Genomic DNA, 19346 nt, shown 5'->3' with positions numbered 1-19346 from the left:
TTCAAAAATGCTTGTAAGAACGTAATTGGTACAGATATGTTAATTACTCGAACATACAGCATAAAGAGCAGACTTTTTAAAGTAAAAAAAAAAAACTTAATAAATTTTGAGATAAATTTTTATTTGTGTTTTTTTGAACTTCTACATACTAAAACAAACACTAGCCGGCGTGTGCTTTTGGAGCAAATACAAGCGATTATCATGTTCGCATCACTTTTTTTTAGGTCGTAGTTTCAGAATCAGAACTTTCCTATTTGTTTTTTTTATTATTATTTAAAGATAAACGATTTACAATAAATGTTATCTTTACTTGCAGGAACATTGCTAATTTCTACCTTAAAATTCTTGACACGATGCGATTTATTTGGAATGTATTTTCTTGTATCAGTACAAAAACACGTTCAAACTAAAATAAACCGTACTGCCTGGACATAAAGTTCAGCCTTGCACTTACAGACCGGTTTGGGTTAAATTATTTCTTCTTGGCATAATTTGTCGGTTTTTGTCAGCCAAAAACAAAGACGGCTCTAATACTGAATATTTGTAAAATGCCATTAATTTGACGCCACTAATCTAGAAATTTATAGGATCAAGGTCTTCAGAAAATACAAAAAGATTGTGAGGCTTGTTAAAGGAATTTGTAACTTCTTCTTTTGTGTTATTATTTATAAAGTAAAAATATTCTTTGTATTTAATAAAAATGGAATGGCATAAATAAAAAACAACATTTACAAGTTTTTGGTGCATCCGATACCCACCGAGTACACACTAACGCAAAGTAACTCACCAAAGGTTCATCACAATCTAATTAATATTTGAGGAACGCATAGAGAACAAACATTAATTTTAATTTATTAAGAAGAAGAAGATTTCTAGTGATATCCTTGTCTTATCTTGCGATCTTCAGTTAAGATCCGTGTATTTTATCCGAGATATCTCGGCTTCGTCTGCGACATAAATTAGTAATTCGCCTTATTGTACTTGTAATTAAAACTTCTCATCCCAGATTTGCTTTATATTTATTGGAAATGTCTCGGCGGGATTACGCGCAAATTTAAATTTATCGCGTAAATAAATATTTATATTCATTCGTCGTAATACAATGGACACGGGTGTGAACTCGTTTTTAACCGAAGTCAAGGAAGCTTTGAGTATAGATACGATAACTATAATGAATTCAAAGTAAAATGTACTTCAAATTCATCCTTTAGGGTATACAACATTTGGTCACACAAAAAAATCAATTCCTTAATATTTGAATTGAACGACGTGAACAACGCTCGATTTTAAATAGTAAATTTGGTTATTTTTAACAATAAATTGTAAAATTTAAAATTTTTAAAAAACTTAAATTCATTTCGACTATCGAAGCTAAACTGCAGTGAGGCCCTCATACTAATAGATTGTCGAGTAGAGTCAGCTCTGCAGTATATGCGTTTAACTGCAAAACTTTTAACATAATATGTTGAAACGACTCGCCTAGTTTATTTTAGTTGCATCCACAAAATAAAATATTGACCGTCGAATTGTTGTGATAAATTGTTTTTTTTTGGAAAACCTTTAAAGATTATTCTGGATATTGTGGATTACAAACTAAAAATACGAATTATGTAACAAACATACTCGTAATGTTGTCTTAGATTTTCGCGATTATTACACATTGAAATAAAACTAGTTTTTAACGGATTTAATCGCGTATATTAATTATTTTATTTTCTGTCCTCCCCGTGACCACGAACACTGCAAAGTGCTCGAAACGTCGGGATGTTAAAATAAAATAATTAATATACGCGATTAAATCCGTTAAAAACTAGTTTTATTTCAAACATACTCGTACCGCGTATATCTGTGACTTAATTACACAGAGTTACCAACTCTTTTGTAAGAAAATGTGTTCGATATTACGATAATACAGAAAATTTACGCTGTTTTTGCAAATGAACGACATAATACTTAAAACAAGAAGCAAGCAATTTAATAGCGTATTTTTAAGGATTAACCCAATTAAATTGAAAAAACCACTCAGATTCGGACCGAATATTTGAGAATGGCTGATATGGCTGAAATTACTAAGGAGGACTATGCTTAATTAGACAGTAGAATGATAGAAAAATAATCTGTGATTTGCCCAATGCACACTTATATCTATATTGTTATGACCTCAAATAAGCTATGGCGCAATTAATCGTAACAACAGTGGAATTTAAGGTGTTAGACAAATAAAATATGGGATCCATCAATAGGAATAGAAAATTCTCACTAGCATCCCAGATCGAGAAATCTGGCCAAGTTCAATCAAATGCATCCAAAGCTGATGCTTTTGCGCCCCATCCCACGCTGATTTTACCGAATTACCCAATTATAAAATATACACCTGTTATTGCACAAACAACTGCGTCATATGATTTTTCCACTGTTAATAAACTATAATTAAAATTAGTCGCGGCAGCTAAATTTCTGGCGAAAAAGAATCTTTCTGACGAACTACAGCTATAATTATTATGCATGTCTCCCTTAATAAGATGCTTGTAAACCGAAACTTGAAATTATAATATTTTACTTTTGGTTAGATTAAATATAACTTATGTTACATAAGAAATATAAAAGTATTTATCTCATTTGTCGTAAGTATTATACAGAGAACAATTACGATTAATTGATTTGTAAATAAAAACAAACCCACTTTATCTGTAGCGTTGATTGTAGATGAATGTTCAAAATACTTTAACAGATAACTCTCTTCTTCATCAAGGTCACGGTCTCTTTTATAATATCTCTCCTAATAGTGTTGATTTAAAATCGTATCACCAAAAAGTAAAGCAGGAAAGATTTACGAAACCTAAAAATAAATAGAATAAAAATTATCATCTACATCATCATTACCCAACTTCGTAACACGTCACTACTTAAACATTGGTTGTAGGCAAGACCATATCAAACACTTCCAACATTTGATCCAACTTTAGCATAAAATAACAAACATAAAACAACGCAATAGAATCAGTCATATTTACGACGAAAACGATGGCCATAAACACACTCGCAAGCTAATATTCAAAATAAAACTTGCGGTACAATTTAAATCTTATTACAGGAATACAAAGCTTAATTTCGTGTATTCATACGTCTGTTGTTTTCTATCTCATAGTGGGTATATTTCAGCGAAACAATAACAGTTTCCTCAAGTAAATTTGGCGTTAATTACGTGGTAAAATACAGTGAAACCACCATTTACAGTTTCAGATCATAACGTGTATATTGAAGATATGATGTTGATGACGTCTTCTTAACCGATTTTGTTATAAATCGCATTATTTGACATGACATATATTTTTTATCTATAACGTGATTGGCGCGTGGGCAAACCTACCTAACAGCCATTGGTTACTATCGCCCATTGACATAGTCATCTTAAGATAGATTAACCATTCCTTATACCGCCAATGTGTCATCAACCTTGGGAACTTCAGGCTCAATGGACATAACGCCTTATTTGCCAAGGTTGGTAGTGTGTTGACGATGTAATGATGTAAAGGACGGTTAATATTTATTGTTACGGACAATATCTTTGTGCGGTGTTGGCCATACACCATGATATTTCCCATTTGCCAGCTCGTCTCATTATTAAAAAAAAAAATGATGATGAAGCTGACACCAAAATAGTAAAAAAATAAATAATCGGGAATATAATGTTTGGGATGAATACCTTCAACTTAAAGTCGGTCCCCAAATATCTCGGAGAAATCCGCTCGCTGCTGACCGATTTCAGCCACGGGACAGTACACTTTACAAAATATCACATTTTTTTTTACTGTGCCAATATTTTTGGGAAGTGCTGACCACTTTCCATCAGGTGGCCCATTAGCCTTTCATAATACCAATGTTATAAAAAAAAGTAATATAATATTTAGCGTCAGAATACCCAGGCGGACTCACTCCTGTCGAATCTTCCATCGTAAAAATGAGTATATCATATTAATTTACTATAATTAAATCAAATTTGCTAACTGAAATGAAATTTTGGTCTCTTACGGAACGTTTTATAACGATGGTTATACGCATACTCAGCGTTGACCTAAAGAGTAAGTGCCTACTAGTACTGAGAGATGATGTATCTCTATCGCATTGCATTTTGAACCTTAACATTCGGCATTAAGGTGTTAAATATTTATCATAAATATGTTGTTACAGTTGAGCTGGTATGGAATTGGCTGTCATTATTCGAAAACCTAAAATTTGAGTACTATAACTTGTTGCATTCTGTATGAATGTAAAAGCTAGATTAAATTCAAATATTTTTTCATAAGCGCCGAACTTGTCCACCGATTAGTAAAACCTAAGGACCGCGACCTAATTAACTCTTCATACCAACACTATATAGTTTTGTGAGCCTATCATTAAATTAGAAGCGTCCACCACCACAATAATTAGCCGTATAAATCGGGGCCATTTTAGAAACTAATATTTTTTACCTTGTGGCTGCGCTTACACTGACTCACACATATTTTAAGCCGGAATACAACAATACTGAGTATTGTTGCTTTTTTGTAGAATATATGAGTCCCTGACGGACTTACATAAAGCCCTACCATCGAGTAAATCTATGACAATCAATCGTCTTTAGAACAAACAAAGAAATAACACCACCAAAAAAAACTTCACAACTAAAACGCGCTCTGAATACAAAACATGAACTAATCGAACACTCCAAAAACTAAGTTTTTCTTATTCCTTTGCGAGTAAAGTTGTAACATTGAAATAATTTCGCATTCGATTGATGGCGGTTGATTTTCTGATCACGTTTCAAGTCCGCCTCCATACTTAGTGGCGCTGAATGAAAATGGACCATTAATAGCGATCTTGACCCTGCTCTAATAAAATATAACGAGATTATTAAAAATACTGACTACCCTTTCTAATTAATTTTTTTTCACACCAGAGTTTATGAGATAAAATTATATCGAGCAATGTTAGCTCAGTTCTGTATAGCCTATTCCAATGGAAGTAGGAAAAAAGATAATTAAAACCTTAGTTTTACGTACTTCATGTGATTTGCTAATAATTCGGCTATATTGTGCACTACTAAGAATTTATAAATAATACATCTTAGCTACTTATTTTCACTTTAATTTTACTTCCGAAAATCCGATAACAGTTTTGTCGACGTTCAAAACGCCATTTTTTCGCAAATCCATAGTGTATATCATAGATTAATTGAGCTCTCGACCAATGATATCGCGTCAATTTGCTGTCCAATTTTGTTTATTTGGCTTTTTTCCTGTTATGGTTGGAATAGAGTATAAGCCGCAACATTCGAACTCTTACCTTGCAATTTTATGAAGTCATTTATCGTATTTAATATTAGGTATTTGATACCGAGATAGCACCGTGGCTAGAACACGTGAATCACAATTGTGAGCAAATATTCATGTGTCGAATATTTATCTGACCCATATGATTTAGCCCAGAAGTGGACCATTTACAAGCTAGTACAAAACTTTTCGGTTTTGGACCTAGAAATAGCAATAGCCAGTTAATTTTAGAACATCTTAAAATTCATGCGCATAGCGTCCTCTTGATCGTGATTGATCTAATTTTCCATTCTCAACGGAGATTAAATAACTGATATTATAGGATGCACATAGGTGCACTCTTTACAACAATAATAGGATACCAATAGGATACGATTGGAACTCTGTCAACTTCCAAACGTAGAACCGTTAATTAGAATTTATCGACTGAAAACTCCAATTTCATTGGCCCGACCTTGGGTTTGAACAAACGAGAACAGCCTCATAATATAAATAACTTCTAAACCAACGAGACAATTGAGGACAATTTTATACATGTGGATCTCAAGAATACATACATAACTTTACAATTTACATTGCACAGACTAGAGTAGCTGAAATATTTTAAGACATAGGTTTCCTTTGTAGCACTTGGCAAGTGCGAGGAGAACATTTACATATTATTACAAAAGATGTTTTGTTTTAATGTAATGGAAACGTAAGGGTTTTCATATTTATTTTAATATACTGTATTCCTCAAATCAAATGTCATTTGCTTGAGAGATATTTACACTGTCATGACATTTTTCCTTTCCATTGTGTTACTTGTTCATGAATTTGTAATTGTTTTGGTAGTTTTTTGCACTAATACATCTCTTTTTGCTACAATACGTTTACTAAATAAATATGTTCTTATTCTTCGACGAGAATTTTATTACCTTGTATTTATGTTACCTTGTAATACTTGAATGCAAAACACAAATATAACTATAATATATTGTACAAAAGATTGGCTTAATGGCTTACCAACTCAAAACTTGAACATTGAACAGAAAATAAAGTTTTAGGAATATAATGAGACATAAATATTCGTTACAAAATGTAAGAGGCGAATAAAAAAATAACTTCAAATAATAACTCCAAACTTTGCCAAGGACTCAGAAGATATAATAGTGCAATGCAATCACAATTCCACTTTTTCAAGCGACTAGATCGCTTATGCACGGTTGTACCGTTAGAGGGGTTCCTGGAGTACATAGTGTACCCTCCAAGTCTTCTCCCCCAATTTTTTTCTGCGGATCGGCACTGCACTCTCGCACTCACTCCGCGGCCTTCTTCCTCGGCATGATGCTTATGAAGCTCAGCGTTTAGAGGTCTCCGATGATAATGGCCGCCAGGAAAAAGGCCATGCAGCACACATCATCAGATTTTGGTGCACTGTGTCCGAAAGCGCACCACACACATGGCAGGAAGGTGTCAGCTGGTGGGACACTGAACAGACCCACATAAGAAAACCCAAAATCAAAAAGTATAAACCATAAAAAACTTCTCCATGACAAAATACCTATATGTACCAACATTTATTTTTCTCAGTGGAATGTTTTCGAAGTCGATTATACACAAATATACAAACATCAATTTCTATATATACGTTATTCTAATGAAACAACCTCTCAGCATCAGGTGGCGTTTCCAACTTTTTACGAAAATACCTCACCCTGATCCCCTGAAAAAACCACAAACGTCAAAGTTGAAAAACTTGTTAAACACGAAACGCTCAAATTCGGATCGCGGCTAAGAAGTCAGAAAAACGAATTTTCCGTGCCGCCGCACCGACCGCGGATACTTTCGAAAACTTCGACCGACTTTAATGGTTTACGAGTGTGGGTATTAAGTGGCTTCCAACAAAATATAGCGACGAGATTTAATCTATTTCACAGTTTATATTGTTAGAAGCAGTTTGACGTGAGTGCGTAACTTACCTGTAATAAAAATACGATCAATCTTCTTATTATTATTTTTACCAATTCGTGACTACAAAGGCTTTATTCATAAGAAAACTTATTAAGCAATATTGCTTTTATAGCGTGGGGAACTACACGTGAAGTGTGTTAGTAACCTTTATTTCATCAGGAACATTTAGATCAAATGTTGCATATAAAAACGATGTGCTCATATTCGACTTTTGTATCGAAATGTTACTTTCAGGGTGCCCAAGAAAATTGGCCCTTATGAACAACCAGGCTATGGCGGAAATGTGATCGTGACATTAATTTTATATTATTGGTGCAAGCTTATCTCTATGACCACACCCTCTTTTTTATTTATTTTTTATTACCGTAAAGCCATAACGCCTATATAGGCTACCTGATGATAGGTGATTACCACCGCCCCTAGACAATGGCGCTTTAAGAAATCGCCACCAACCTTGGGAACTAAGATGTGCCTGTAGTTACACTGGCTCACTCACCTTTCTAACCGAAACACAACAAACAATACTAAGTATTGTTGTTTGGCGGTAGAATATGTGATGGGTGCTACCAATCCAGACTTGCACAGAGCCCTACCACCAAGTAAGGTTTTCTACCAACAACCAGCTAATATTGTCTTTTACGCTGAGCTATCGCTTCAGACACGAGAGACATGACGCTTTATTGACCATAATTACATAATTGTGTTAAAGTTACAGTATTAAATTTAATAAGAATAGTATTTATTCTTTTTTACATTCATAAAACAAGCAGAATTCAGGAATTACTATTGAATATATCTGAAACACTGGAGAGACTTCTCGGCGCCTGCTGAGAGCTGTCGTCTCCGGTCTAGACTGGAATTTATTACGAAGAGCTCGTTTTACTTTCATGAGACATGCGAAAATATTTAGTTTGCTTAAGTGGTCGTAATAAAAATAAACCTTTATTCTAGATCGAATAAATATATTAGGCCATATTTTATTGTATGGAAAGACAAACAAACAAAGATGCCCCTTGTTAGTAAAGTTCGTGTGACGTTAACATTAACATATTATGTATGTTGCAACTAGAGTTTAATATATATTTTGATGATATTTCAATTTTGACGACCTCTTATTACAGAAATGCTGATCAAAGCTAAATTAACTAATATTTGGCATAAAGCTGAACGGTCATTGGTCGCCTGTGGAACCCTCGCCTGCCACAGACCAATGATCATTCTGATTAAAGCAAAATTAGCTTATTTAAGTATGATTAACGTTTTAGGACCTGAATGTAAATCGCTTATTGCATTAACCTTCTAATAATAGAACATTATTCTGTAGTTACACTGAATTTTTACTCAAGCATAACGTTTAAGAATGTGATATTTATTCAACTTTTTCTGAATCGCGCTAACGTTTGCTTTTATGTTATACATATATATGCTAGCACAACGCCCCGGCTTCGCACGGGTGCAATGCTGATTCTAAATATACTACATAATGGCTTACAACGTTCACAATTTTTCAGTCATTAGACAATACAAACTGCTATGTCCCTACGTTTTAAATCTGTAATATCTTCGAAAATATTTACTCAAATTACATATTGTAAAGGGCCATATTGATCTATATTAAATGCACAATGTATTTAAGGACTTTTACTTATTTTGATAAGGATTAATGCTGTATTAAAATCACTTCGAAAATAAGATATTATTTCTCGTAAAAAGTAAAGAATAAAAAATGGTTATTGTGCTTTATCCCTAAGAGATATACCAGCGCGGACTTTTTTTGAAGAGTTTTCGATTGCAGATACAAATTTATTTCGGTTTTCGTTGACGCTATCCCGAGAAATATAATAATTTTCTAAAATATAGCAAACATATTTATTTGAACGTTCCACTTTTTTAAAAGCTTTTTATTAAAAGCATTTTTTTTTATATTTAACTTGCAATGCATGTATATATGTATGTGCAGGTGGAATCTTGCCACTCAATTTTGAAGCAGATAGATATCTTTAACCGATTTGGCTGAAATTTTGTATACACACGACAAGCTTTTGTATACGCACGTGTATAATGAGGTTATAAATTGATAGTAAAATTTTATTTTATTCTTTTTAGAGCATTTAAATAAAAGTATTTTAACTTTGAATTTATTTTTAATTACCATTTTGTAACAAGTGCCAGACGGTATTTTGGATAGTGAGAGTACAACTATAATAATTCATGAACTACTTCAAACCTAGGTTCGTAATTGTAACATTTAGTATGATTACCTAGTTGTGTGTTTTTTGTTGTTTGTTCTTTTAAGGGAATATTTTTTGACTTATACATTTATTTTATTTCAAATATTGAAAATTTTAGTGAAACTATCACTTATACAATAATTTTTACAGAAAGATGAAAGAAAAACTTCGCGAGCGTAACGCAACCCCTGCGTCGGCGCCGATTAGACTAAATAGCTTCCCGGTATCCCGGTATATATAAGATGGCGGCACCTACGGGCGGACGCAGGGGTACGGGGTATCGTACGAAGGGGAAAGAGGGGCAATACGCGGCCCAGGGACGTAACACACTTTGGCCCGGGGTACACACACACGTTACACTCTCCCCCTTTTGACCACGAAGGAACCCCTCCTGAATGGTCAAACAATTTAGCCTAAGACTTCCGCGGACGGCCTCTACGACGTTTCGGTGCAACCGGCTCCGGACAAACACCATCCCTAGCATGATACCTACGCAGATCGGATATGTGATACTTACCAACAATATCTCCAGACTTTTGCGAGGACAAGATGTAAGTAGTGGGAGTGACCCTTTTAGTAACCACATAAGGGCCGTCTTGCTTCGGGACGAACTTAGAGGAAACTCCCTTGTCGGTGCTACTAAGCACATGGGTTTTCATCAACACAAGATCACCTTCTTCGAACGGGGCTACGTCGCGTCGACTCTTATCGGCCTGGGCCTTGCGCCCATCTTGGTGCTGCTCGATTGTCTCCTTGGCGGTGGTAAGATACTCAACAAGCTTAACAAGGTAAGGGGTTATCTGAGGAACAAAATTTTCGGATTCGATGATGGTCCGTAAATCAGCCTGAGCAGATAGAGGAGAACGAAGCTCTCGACCAAATGTTAGAAATGCTGGAGTACATCCGGTAGGAATAGTTAGAGAACTGTTGAAAGCGAATCGAACGAATGGTAAAACTTCAGGCCATCGTTTATGATCGTCTTCTAACAGAATAGCGAGATGAGTTTTAAGGTCGCGGTTCTTGCGTTCCACGGGATTAGCTTCTGGATGGTAAAGTGGTATCAGATTCTGCTTCACACCTAAAACAAATAATGCTTTCTGCATGACGTCAGCTACAAATTGAACTCCGTTATCAGAAATAATGCGCCGCGGAAGCCCAAATCTCATGAAGATTTCTCCAACAAGGGTTTTTGCACAGACCTCCGCAGTAGCCTCGGTAAGGGCAAAGAGTTCAACCCACTTGCTAGTGGTATCCTCTACAATTAATACCCATCGCTCACCTTGAGGTCCCTTCGGCAAAGGTCCAAAAAGATCGACGGCAATAACCTCAAACCGTTGTGCTGGCACCGGAGTTTGAAGTAAACCTGGAGGCTTTGTATTTGATGACTTGTACCGCTGACATTCAGTACACGTTTTCAGGTACTCTGTAATATAGCGCCTCATACCAGGGAAGTAAAATTGTTGAGATATACGATGAATAGTCCGCTGGATTCCACCGTGGGCGGCAGTAGGAGAATCGTGACATTCATACATAACTTGGCCCCGTAAACTTTCCGGTACGACCAACTGTGGCTCCTCGGAGTCCGAATCTTCAACAAACTTATACAGCACTCCCTGATTTAAATAATAACCTCTCTCAGTCCAACGATGAATTGCCAATTCGTCGGAACTCTCCAAGTCGTTAAGAATCTTGGCTACTTCCGGGTCGGCTAACTGAGCTTCTCGGACGGACGTAGCATCCCAACGCGGAACATCAACGCTCACAGGGCAAACAGCACACTCAGACACGGTGCTATCTGTAACGGGACGGCTAAGCGCGTCGGCTAATACATTGGCTTTACCAGGGGTATATTCTATTTGAATATCGAAGGACTGGAGCTTTAAGGCCCAACGAGTAAGTCTACCACAAGGCGACTTAAGGGAAAATAACCACTTAAGAGGTTGATGATCGCTCCTAACCCATACCGGGTGGCCATCTATATATCCGCGAAATCTCTCCACTGCCCAAACAACGGCCAGCGCCTCTCTTTCCGTGGTAGAATAATTGCGCTCGGCAGGTGTGAGGAGACGGCTGGCATACTCAAGTGGATGTTCGTCGTGGGAGGACTCCCCCTGGAGCAAAGCTGCACCTAGAGCGAAATTGCTAGCATCAGTCCTTAGTATAAACGGTTTTGAATAATCTGGCTGAGCTAGAATAGGAGGTGAAGCCAATAGAGTCTTCAGCTGTAGAAAAGCGTTAGCTTGCTCTTCATTCCACTTCCAGACCTGCGACTTCTTGGTAAGACGGGTGAGGGGCTCAGCGACTCTCGAGAACTCTGGAATAAATTTTCGAAACCAAGAGCAAGTCTGGAGGAAGGTACGAAGCTGTTGGAGATTGGTTGGCTCTTTCATGTCAAGAACTGCACGAACCTTCTCTTCATCGGGGGATATCCCATCTCGTGAGATGACGTGTCCAAGGTATTTAAGCCGCTCCCTAGCAAAAGCACATTTCTCTCGGTTCGCCCGTAGTTTGAACTTGCGGAGACGTTCAAATACCGTACGTAGGTCTGAAAGATGAGTTTCAAAATTTTCAGAAATAACTAATAAATCATCCAAATACCCTAAAATAGTTTTGTCACCCAACGAAGATCCCGACCTGAAACGGTCGATTAGACGTTGGAACGTCGCGGGGGCGTTTTTAAGCCCGAACGGCATACGCTTGAAGCGGAAAGTCCCAAAAGGGGTGACGAAAGCGGTTTTATCCCGATCCTCAGTATTGACTTGCCAATACCCACTCCGTAAATCTATCGAACTCATCACACAACCCTTTTTTGTTGACTGTATCAGCTCGTCAATACGTGGCATGGGATATGCGTCCGTCCTAGTGACGGCATTTAGTTTACGATAATCGACACAAAAGCGGAACGTACCATTGGACTTAGGCACCAGAACACAAGGCGCAGCCCAAGCGGACTCGCATTCCTCAATAACATCCTCGGTTAACATCCGATCCAACTCGGCACATATGACTTCTTTCTTCGCAGGCGTCACACGGTACGGAGGGACGGCAATAGGGGAATGGTCGCCGGTGTCAATATGGTGCGTGGCATATGGAGTTGGTTCCCCGACTAAATTAAAAATATCCAAATATTCGCTTAGCAAATCATCCAAACGGGACCTTTCTGTCTCCGACAATGTGACACCCTCATCATCACGCAAGATGTTCACAGCGGCACACTCAACAGGGTCGCGCGAGGATTCCCACGTTAAGGGGTGTAAAGTCTGAGGCCGGTCACCAATGCACCAAGTTAAGTTAGAAAAATCGATATTCAACTTCGCCTTAACAATAAAATCAATTCCTAACAATGTTTCGTTATTAACAGCATCCGGCAAAATAACAAACTCTACAGGTATAATTATGGAAGTAAGTTGAACGTCAACAGTGGTTAACAATACTCTGGTAAATCTAACCGTGCCGTCCGCGAGTTTTACCGACATATTCTCAGTACGAAATGTGCAACCACTACGTTTTAATAATGGATATAAAGTACCCGTACTTGCAATACAACGACGTGCGGCGGTATCTAACAACGCGGTACCGGTATAGCCCCTTATTCCCACACGTACGATTGGTCGACCCAGCTCACTATTATTAACAGACTGCAAATGCGATTGCCCATCGTGAATCAAAATAGATGAAAATACATTTTCTACTTTTACCTTATCAGATAAAGGGTTAACATTTTGTTTACATTTCGGACAATTCATCCTAACATGACCTTTTTCACCACAACCATAACAAAATGTACTTACAGATGGGGACTTCTTACTTAACTTATCACATGAATCGCGGACATGACCGCGGACTTTACAATAAACACAAAAAAGTTTCTTATCAATATCACTAGCTGCACTCTTAAATTCACCACCACTATCACTTGTTGAAGACGGTGCGCGAGCGCGATGGCTCAGCGCGTAGGCGCCGGCAACGGCGCGCACCTTCGCCGAACTCGTACCCGGCGTGGCGCCAGCCGCGCCTTGTTCCGATGCGTTCTCGCCGCGCCTCGGCGGCGGCGGCGGCGCGAGAAGCGATGTACTCGACGACTGTAGCGACGTGGTATATTTGCTAGTTATCGACGACGAATTCTCCGTCAGCGACTCTTCGATGGCTCGAGCCCTTTCTATCAGGAATTCAATATCGCTTACTTGGTCTCTGGATAATCACTTACGAACCCTTTTATGTAAAAGTCCGTATATAACGTCTACCTTGGCCTCCTCCGGCAAGTGGTACGGCAATTTCGCGAACAAGGCTCTAATCCTTACGATAAATACGGCGATGGCTCAGCGCGTTCCGTACCTTGTTCTACGGAAAATATATCGCGGAACACTTTATATCCCGGGCGCGGTACTCCGTACATCGATCGTAAGCGCTTAAGAGCGACTGACCACGACGTTATTTCGTTCTTTACGCCGCGCCACCATACAGCTGCATCGCCGGTTAATAGCATAGGAAGCCCACGGAGTGCCATGTCGTCGCTGACTGATGCACACTCTTTGTATATTTCCACAGCGTCTATAAACGCTTCCACGCATTCAGGGTGCTGCGATGAACCATCAAAGCGGGTAGTGCACTTTGAAAAATTTCCAGCATTAGGAGACGTGATAGCGGCGGCGGTAGATTCACCCGGCGCCCCTCCTAAGTGCGAAGCCGCGAGAGATTCCACAAGCCTTTGATTCGCTTCGGCCTGAGCCCGTGTAAAGGCAGCCAAAAGCGAAGAAAGCTGGCCTCCGGACATAAGCACAGGTGCAGGTGCGTTGGAATTAGGCATCGCCATTCTCACCGAGTCTTCACTAGAACTGGAGTCATTGTCCTTATCGTTATTACGCACTTTACGCGGTGGCATTGTTCTCGCGTGTTTTATTCGAATTTTAACGTATAACTAAAACGAAAACGTAAACGTAAACGTATACTAAATGTCGGTATACTTGAACAAACAAATTACGATTCGCGGCCAGTACGTTGAGCGTCACTTTAGTGAAACTATCACTAATACAATAATTTTTACAGAAAGATGAAAGAAAAACTTCGCGAGCGTAACGCAACCCCTGCGTCGGCGCCGATTAGACTAAATAGCTTCCCGGTATCCCGGTATATATAAGATGGCGGCACCTACGGGCGGACGCAGGGGTACGGGGTATCGTACGAAGGGGAAAGAGGGGCAATACGCGGCCCAGGGACGTAACACAGTTTGGCCCGGGGTACACACACACGTTACAAAATTAATTTTAACTACCTATTCAATAGATAAAAGATCCTAGACAAAGACACACAGTGATTGCCGATTTCATGTAGAATAGGACCAAAAATTATGGACTATTAGAAGAAACTTATTGAAAAATGTAGATCAATGTTAAGTTAGCAATCGACCTTTCCTACCAACTTAATATGATATGTGTTGCATAAGGATCGCTCGACAACCTATGGAGTGTAACTCGCTATGTGATTTTGTAAGCTTGATACGGCCCGAACGGTTTCCCGCAGTCGGGGCGGTGGCGTTGTAATAAGCAAAATCTTTAAGAAACACGCCATGTATACTGCTGATACGTGTTAAATCGTGTCACCAAAAATCGTAGGTTTTATGTCTCTACTAATTGTGATTATAATTATAAGCAAGTGATAATTTTCTGTTGTTGGAGCTTGGTCACGATGTTCATTTATTCATCTCTTCCCGTCGTCTGTATACTTAGATCTTTTAAACTACGGAATTTAATTCGGTTTTCATCAATAAAGAATGTGATTCAAGAAGAAAGTACCTAACATGTATATTAGAGTAGAGAAGATAATAGTTGGAAAAAAAGGATTATAAGAGTTTTATAGACCATTATTGTATCCGTGTGAGATCGGGGCGGGTAGCTGTATTATAATATCTAAGTAAGATGCAAACACACATAATAGTTTACTTCCTTGGTTTTATAATCCTATACGGTAGCAAAACTGACACAGCTGGATATAGTTCAGGCGCAAAATCTTCGACTTTGCGTGCGTGTTGAGGCACTGGAGTGTACACTGCCAATTCCTGAAATCCTGAAATCAAGTATGCTATAGAGAACATGGGCACAGGAAAGCCCATGTTCTTGAAATTGAACCTATAACTTTCGGATCTGAAGACATACAACCAAGGCACTGGATCATCAAGGCGGTCAAAGAATAACAACTACTAACTTTACTCCTGATGCGGGAAGATAGTACGCGTATACATATCACTTGCGAAATTTATTACGTCGTATTCGCCAAAACAAAATTGAGCGAATATTGAAAACGAGGCATACCTTCGTATGATTTATGATTCCCCTTTCCAATTCTTCTCGAGGGTGTGCAATGACTGAGCATTTCCTGAAGAATATCTCGTAGATTAATCATTGTGTAACGCTATATTGTCTCATTAAATGAAATTTTCAAGCATATTTAATTGTGTGTTATCTATAAACATCGAAATTGACATATTTTATTATTAACATATTTTAAATATGAATGTATGATATAATTATGCGATTTTTTTAAAGAAATAGGTGTATTAACGGCTGCATCACAATACATTTATGATAATATAATGTTTATACCGAAGAATATACAAAAGTATTCCATAAAAGCTGATATACATACTATTAATACTAGAAAAAAGAATAAACGTGTAATCCCTACTTTCCGTTTGCATACGGCACAGGAAACGTTTTTGGGCAATGGTATACGCATATATAATAAGATACCGGGAAATGTAATCAATTTACCATTTACAAAATTTAAAAAGTTTACATAACATAACATAAGCAGCCCGTAAATGTCCCACTGCTGGGATAAAGGCCTCCTCTCCCTTTGAGGAGAAGGTTTGGAGCATATTCCACCACGCTGCTCCAATGCGGGTTGGCGGAATACACATGTGGCTGAATTTCGTTGAAATTAGACACATGCAGGTTTCCTCACGATGTTTTCCTTCACCGCCGAGCACAAGATGAATTATAAACACAAATTAAGCACATGAAATTTCAGTGGTGCCTGCCTGGGTTTGAACCCGAAATCATCGGTTAAGATGCACGCGTTCTAACCACTGGGCCATCTCGGCTCTTAATAAAAAGTTTATTAAGACTAAATTAATAAATAAATCTTATTATTTATTAAAAGAATACCTTTTAGAAAAAAACGCCTGGATTTAGGCTCGGGTTCCATCACAGGACACTAATTATTGTAAAAAACAGCATTGTAAGTTTCTTGCCGTTTCTTCTCGCTGGAGGCTGCTTTCCGAAACGGTGGTAGTGTTTTAATATCGACGTTTCAAAAACGCTTCATTGTGAAGTTTACTTGAATAAAATTGATTTGATTTGATTTGATTTAATGAGTTTTCATCACGTGAGATATTCCTTAATATTGTAAAGCCTACTTGTTGATTTAGATTTGGGAAAATACAACGTACCTTTTTAGAAAATATGTACCCAAATATAAAGTGAGGGACCCAGATATTATAAAATTGAAAGTGATATTATTTATCTATTTGTTAAGCTTTCACGTATTAAAAACAGAACTAATCTTTATGGCGTATACATAAAGAATATGGAACGTATACACAACAAAAGTAACACCACATTTAAGGAATTAGTTAAAAATGCAAATCAAAAGTGCTTACAAAAGCCTAGTTGAATAAAGTATGTTTTGTTTGATTGCTTCCCCTTCAACTGGCAATATATTAATTAGTAGTAAGTTAACAGGCTAGCTAAGTTAATTACATATTTATACGAACTATTTATCTCGATGTCCGAAAATCAAGAAAAGCGTTATTTTTAAGGCATTTTCTGTCTCCACTCAGAGGAACCGACTTTCGTCGACGGTTTTTCCGAACCGATACAACTTGGAAACATTCAATAAGAGAGAGTACACATTTCTTAAAGGCAAGCCATACACTTGCAAGCCCTAAGTGTTGCGGATATCCATGGGCGATTGTGGACACTTCCTTGCATCAGATAACCCTACTGCTCGTTTGCCACCTATTTCGAATAATATATATATTTGTTATAGTGATTATTTTGAACCAGTTTATTATATATCGCTATGACAAAAAATATATTATGAGCTAATGAAGAAATAACGTTATTTCTACGGTATAGGTCCAAGATTTTCTATGAATTCCTGCTAATATTACGTTACGAGATTCCAATTAAATGGGAAAATGCTGCTGGCATTCTTGCCGCCATTCTTCGCGATCGTGATTTGTGTGAGTGTTATCAATTCCCATTATAAATACATCTTAATAATTATATTTGTGTTATTTCAATAAATTTAATAAATAATACCAATGCATGCCCGTCTAGATAGGTCCACCCACTCATCATATCTCATACCGTAAAAACAGTAATACTTGGTATTCTTATTTACAGGTTTGAAGAGGAGTGAGCAAGTGCAACTACAAAACTACAAGTTTCACAGAAAGAGACTGTGGATCTCCACGCCAATTCTACTTTTTTATATCTGCTCTTGCTTTTATTTATTTGTTCTAAATTATGAACGATCGAGTACATTTTGAGACTAATAAACTCATCATAGATAATTTATAAAACTGAACCGAGCAAGCACCTCAGTGTTCCTGTGCGTCATTTTTATTTACATTACATTACGTACATTAGCAGTCTGTAAATTTCCCACTGCTGGGCTAAGGCCTCCTCTCTCTTTGAGCAGAAGATTTGGAGCATATTCCACCACGCTGCTGCAATGCGGAATACACATGTGGCAGAATTTCGTTCAAATTAGATACAAGCTGGTTTCCTCACGATGTTTTCCTTCACCGCCGAGCACGAGATGAATTATAAACACAAATTAAGCACATGAAAATTCAGTGGTGCCTGCTTGGGTTTGAACCCGAAATCATCGGTTAAGTAAGATGCAGGCGTTTTAACTACTGGGCCATCTCGGCTCTCTCTCATTTTTATTTATAGATTATTATCTTTTGTTTGGCGATAAGAAGCCAAGTAAGGAAACCTATATGACTATATTCCTTTTGCTTCCACTGCCTTAATAATCGAGCCGAATGCTGGAATATGATCTAAAAATGCTTTACTTACGGACGGTTAATAAACTTCGTTTTGACAATAATATTTGTTGTTGTTTTAAAACGTGTAGCTCATAAAATACCGTACTTATAATAATAGGCTACAGATATATTTAACGCCGTCCGGTTTTATGACAGAGACACGTCCTGGTACATCTGCGAATAATTTGTGAGCACTCAATGGAGCGTTATCGTCTACCCACAAAATACTCCGAACGTAATATATGTTTAAGAATCCATTGAAGGTTTTTAACGACGCCATCGTTTTTACTTTCTACTTTAGCTATCAATGTATATAAAATTTTTGACACGGTGAAAAGTTTCCTTTGCGAGTTTTAGAAGCCGAATGGTATTTTAATATAGTTAGACAAGTGTGATGGATGATGTTTTTTGTTCGTTTTGAAAGGTTAGAAGTTTTTCGTAAGCTATCAAATATTTGTTTTTTTTTTTTATGTCATATAGTTAGGCGAACTGGAAAATGGGCTGTCTTATCGTAACTATCTATAGAATTTAGTAGTGTAAGAAATATTAATCATTCCTCATATCACCAATGTACCAACCACCAACCAACAGTACCAACCTTGGGAATTATGATATGATAATAATATCTCCCTTATAACGATCATGATACGTTCTCGATTCTATTCCGATCCAACTTTGGCCAAATCTTAACCGCAAATGGATCGTTCCGTTTGTAAAATAGGTAATACGTCTCATTAAATGTATTAGTAGAATTTAAATCCCGGCTTACTCACCCTACAAACTGGAACACAATAC

General features: G+C 37.6%; 1 pseudogene; it reads right to left on the bottom strand.

The window, feature by feature from the left end:
* Positions 1 to 9755: 9755 nt before the first annotated feature.
* LOC125072950 lies at positions 9756 to 14378 on the bottom strand (annotated as a pseudogene).
* Between the last annotated feature and the right edge of the window lie 4968 nt (positions 14379 to 19346).

This window comes from Vanessa atalanta, chromosome 23, assembly GCF_905147765.1.
Source record: "Vanessa atalanta chromosome 23, ilVanAtal1.2, whole genome shotgun sequence".
NCBI lineage: Eukaryota > Metazoa > Arthropoda > Insecta > Lepidoptera > Nymphalidae > Vanessa > Vanessa atalanta.
Note: the sequence above shows the minus strand (reverse complement) of the source record. Positions and strands in the feature narration are given on the sequence as shown.